The 5000-nt window shown below is 51.1% G+C and overlaps 2 non-coding genes across 2 annotated transcripts; both read left to right on the forward strand.

Moving 5' to 3' along the window:
• Positions 1 to 1230: 1230 nt before the first annotated feature.
• LOC137927647 (small subunit ribosomal RNA) lies at positions 1231 to 3134 on the forward strand. The gene has a single exon (XR_011107796.1). It is a non-coding gene; the product is annotated as a small subunit ribosomal RNA (ribosomal RNA).
• Positions 3135 to 3941: 807 nt separating this feature from the next.
• Positions 3942 to 4098, forward strand: LOC137927776 (5.8S ribosomal RNA). Its single transcript, XR_011107909.1, has one exon. It is a non-coding gene; the product is annotated as a 5.8S ribosomal RNA (ribosomal RNA).
• Positions 4099 to 5000: the final 902 nt, after the last annotated feature.

Here is a 5000-nt window from a genome sequence, read left to right on the forward strand (position 1 = left end):
CGCGAACGGGACCGGACTCTGTCGTTTTCAGAAATCGATACGCGAACGCATCGGCGGCTGGCTACGCGCAATCCGCGATCGGGTCGAACGATGATGATGATGATGATGATGATGATGATGATGATGACGACGACGATGACATCGAGATCAGGGTCAGATATAGATATGTAGATCGGTGGTATGCAATCGATACGCGAACGCTCTATCGCGCTACGCGGAGACGCATACAGTCGTTCCCGCATATACATGGGACTGGCGCGAGACGCGCCGGTCGGCCGAATCGAGTTCTCTCCGATGCTCTTCTGTTTTGTTTTGTTTGTTGGTGGTTGTGGAGTGTGGAGTGTGTTTTTTTGGTTGGTGGGGTGTGTGTGGGTGGTGGTGTTAGTTTGTTTGCGGAGATTGCGTTTTTTTTAGATTTAGTTTTTTTTTTTTTTTTTTATAAAAAAAAAAAAAATTTAAAAATTATTCTTAGAAAACGCGCGCGAATCGAACAAAACTAATAACACCGATACACAAACAACGCGCGCCACCAACGAGAACGCCCGAAACTGAAACTTCTATAACCGACAAACGCACGAACGACACAGCGGCGGCGGGGAGGAGGGAAGAAAAAGGGGATCATCTCCCCACAACAACACACCGTAAACTGTGTCGGACGACGTCTCCGTTATGTAAGAGCGGAAGGCGTAAGAGAACGTCTCGTTTAATTAACGCGAACGGCGTTGGGCTCCCGAGTCGACTTCGGGGCGGCCCTTAACGCATCGCATCAACGAGCTCGTCGCGCGCTAGTCGCGCGACGGTCGATCATGATATATAAATCAAGGATTTCGGATCTCTCTAAAACCGGGCTGGAAATCGGTCATTGTTCGTTTTGCGAAACGATATTTTATAAAAGTGAAGATTTGTATGTGTCTCGTCAAAGAACGTTCCGATGAATCGGACGCGATGCCGCGTCCAAAGTAAATCTGGACGAACGCGAGGCGAGTGTTGAGATATACATTTTCCTCCGTGAACAGATAGAAAAACGAATTCATTTTGTTGTTGCGGTGTGGTGTTGTGTGTGTATTGTAATAAATACGCACGCACGCACGCACGCAAAAAGCTACCTAGGCACCGGCGCGTCACGGCGTTTCGAACGTCCGACGCGTCGCTTGTCACACGTCTATCATATCATCATCACCCTCATATCTCTCGTATGTGCGGTGTTGGTGTGTGTTAGCTCTAGCTAGCTCCCTGGTTGATCCTGCCAGTAGTTATATGCTTGTCTCAAAGATTAAGCCATGCATGTCTCAGTGCAAGCCGTATTAAGGCGATACCGCGAATGGCTCAATATATCAGTTTTGGTTCCTTAGATCTTACCTCGGTTACTTGGATAACTGTGGTAATTCTAGAGCTAATACATGCAATCAGAACTCTGACCAGTGATGGGATGAGTGCTTTTATTAGATCAAAACCAATCGACGGAGGGCCTCGCGTCCGAAGTCGTTAATTTTGATGAATCTGGATAACTTTTGCCGATCGCATGGTCCAGCACCGGCGACGCATCTTTCAAATGTCTGCCTTATCAACTTTCGATGGTAGTTTCTGCGACTACCATGGTTGTCACGGGTAACGGGGAATCAGGGTTCGATTCCGGAGAGGGAGCCTGAGAAACGGCTACCACATCCAAGGAAGGCAGCAGGCGCGCAAATTACCCACTCCCGGCACGGGGAGGTAGTGACGAAAAATAACGATACGGGACTCTTACGAGGCCTCGTAATCGGAATGAGTACACTTTAAATATTTTAACGAGGAACAATTGGAGGGCAAGTCTGGTGCCAGCAGCCGCGGTAACTCCAGCTCCAATAGCGTATACTAAAATTGTTGCGGTTAAAAAGCTCGTAGTTGCATTTGTGCGCCGCGCTGTCGGTGCACCGCATCCGCGGTGATACTGACACGTCTGCGGAGCATATCGTCGGTGAGCCGTCGGTAAAACGGCGGTTCAATATCAAAATCCTATCGCGGTGCTCTTCGGTGAGTGTCGAGATGGGCCGACAATTTTACTTTGAACAAATTAGAGTGCTCAAAGCGGGCTCAAAATGCTGCTTGAATATTTCGTGCATGGAATAATAGAATATGATCTCGGTTCTATTTTGTTGGTTTTCAGAACTCCGAGGTAATGATTAATAGGGATAACTGGGGGCATTCGTATTGCGACGTTAGAGGTGAAATTCTTGGATCGTCGCAAGACGAACATCAGCGAAAGCATTTGCCAAAGGTGTTTTCATCAATCAAGAACGAAAGTTAGAGGTTCGAAGGCGATTAGATACCGCCCTAGTTCTAACCGTAAATATGTCATCTAGCGATCCGCCGACGTTACTACGATGGCTCGGCGGGCAGCTTCCGGGAAACCAAAGATTTTGGACTCCGGGGGGAGTATGGTTGCAAAGCTGAAACTTAAAGGAATTGACGGAAGGGCACCACCAGGAGTGGAGCCTGCGGCTTAATTTGACTCAACACGGGAAATCTCACCAGGCCCGGACACCGGAAGGATTGACAGATTAACAGCTCTTTCTTGATTCGGTGGGTGGTGGTGCATGGCCGTTCTTAGTTGGTGGAGCGATTTGTCTGGTTAATTCCGGTAACGAACGAGACTCTAGCCTGCTAAATAGGCGTCGTCATTTAGGTGTGCGCCGCTCCGGTGGCGCAACTCACTGGCGACGTATTAAAATTCTTCTTAGAGGGACCGGCGGCTTCGAGCCGCACGAGATTGAGCAATAACAGGTCTGTGATGCCCTTAGATGTCCTGGGCCGCACGCGCGCTACACTGAAGGAATCAGCATGTTCTCCCTGGCCTAGAGGCCCGGGCAACCCGTTGAAACTCCTTCGTGCTGGGGATTGGGGTTTGCAATTATCCCCCATAAACGAGGAATTCCTAGTAAGCGCGAGTCATAAGCTCGCGTTGATTACGTCCCTGCCCTTTGTACACACCGCCCGTCGCTACTACCGATTGAATGATTTAGTGAGGTCTTCGGACCGACACGCGGTGGCTTCACGGCCGTCGGCGTTGCTGGGAAGTTGACCAAACTTGATCATTTAGAGGAAGTAAAAGTCGTAACAAGGTTTCCGTAGGGGAACCTGCGGAAGGATCATTAACGTGTGTGTATGTGTGCGAGACGCGTGATATGTTCACGAACGTTGTTGCGCCGCTGTTGCTGTTGTTGCTGTTGCGACGACGACGACGACGACGACGACGACTTCGTACATACCGTGTTTACACATATATATATATGTAATACATCCATAATGATATATATATACGACATATATACATATATATGTACGTACGCGCGCGCTGCTGTTCGTATCTAATGCGGACGAGCGCGCGCGCGTGTGCGTGCGTGTGTGTGTGCGTGTTTGTATATATGTATAAAAAATAAAATGTGAAATAATTGTCTCTAGCGTCTATTACGCCTAACGGCGCAGCGGCGACGGCGCCGTGGCGGTGGCCGGTGGCGGTGGTGGCATTCGTCGAAAGTGCTACCGCCGCCGCTGCCTCCGCCGCCGTCGAAGCGGCCGGGTGGCGGAAAAACGCCGAGAGACGAGCGCCGACCGGGGCATACCAAACGGAGCGTTCGAAGCGGTGAAAATCCCCACTGCCTAGCTCAGGCCCTTTATTGTCGGTTGGCGCTATACAAAACGAAATTTAAGCGGTTAGAAAGATGACAATGTCGTGCGTCACGCCAGCTCGTTGGGGGGTGCGCGGGTCGTCGTCGTTCATCATTCTAAAGGATTCGCGTCGGGGCGTTAAGCTTTTTCGGTGCCGTTTCTTTATGAACGCCTCGGCGCACATGAATTCGACCAACTTTCGACGTTAATACATAAAAACGGACAATCAAGTGGCCGACGGCGAGAGCCGTAGGCCGCTACCGTAAGTAATAACAACATTAAGAAAAAACCATTACCCTGGACGGTGGATCACTTGGCTCGCGGGTCGATGAAGAACGCAGTTAACTGCGCGTCATAGTGTGAACTGCAGGACACATTTGAACATCGACATTTCGAACGCACATTGCGGTCCGTGGAGAAATATCCAGGACCACTCCTGTCTGAGGGCCGGCTGTTAAAATATAAAAACCACACTGTTCGGTGTAGAACGCGCGCTACGTGCGCTCGCGCCGGTCGATGCGCGCGGCGGTGACGCGCGACGCGGCGGCGGCGGGTTGGTGGGGGGTGATGAACGAGCTCGCGGACGGTGCGATGGGACGATCTCTAATAAGAGTCTCTCGTCCGCGCCGCCGCGGCTCTCACTCTCTCTCTCTCACTATCCGCCGTCGCTGTCGTCGCGCTGCCGCTGCCGCACTACCGCGCGCGGGCGAGCGGGCGCGCGCTCTTTCGAACAATTGACGGTTTCCGTTGAACGTTCTTCGCGACGGACGACGGACGGCGGGGTGCTGCACCCCTCACGTCCGCGTACGCGCGGAGCGCGTTTACGGTCCGTTTAAATATATCGAATTGTATTGAATATGAAACGAGTGTGAAAAGATTACACGCATCGCTAAGACGCGAGTCTTCGTAGTGCGGTCTTCGTCCGAGCTCATCGGTTCGTGTATACGATATAATAAAATATATCGGAAGCACAGACGACGCGTCTCCGACGGATGCGACCGGCAGGCGGTGAATGTTTTCTTGCGCGGCAAGCGTAACGCACACACAAACATATGTAAGTAAACATTACGTGATGTTCATGTGCGCGCGCGCCTAGCCCGATGCGAGAGAGTTCACCGCTCGTCGTCGCTACGCATCCGTATTATGTCGGTGATACGCGTCGTCGTTCCAGTGCGAACGTTATATTATCGTATCGATACGGACCGATACCGAAAGGGCCGGACGATCGATCGCTAACGAAAAGTACTCGCGCTCGCGTATGCGTGTCGAGATTTTCGTTTACGCTCGTATCATCATAATCATCATCATCGTCATCGTCGTCGTTCATCGCGCAACGCGTGTTGTGTGTGCAG

This window comes from Battus philenor, unplaced genomic scaffold (assembly GCF_028537555.1).
Source record: "Battus philenor isolate CCGP_79_NKW_IND1 unplaced genomic scaffold, ilBatPhil1.0.hap1 SCAF_36, whole genome shotgun sequence".
NCBI classification, from domain to species: Eukaryota; Metazoa; Arthropoda; class Insecta; order Lepidoptera; family Papilionidae; genus Battus; species Battus philenor.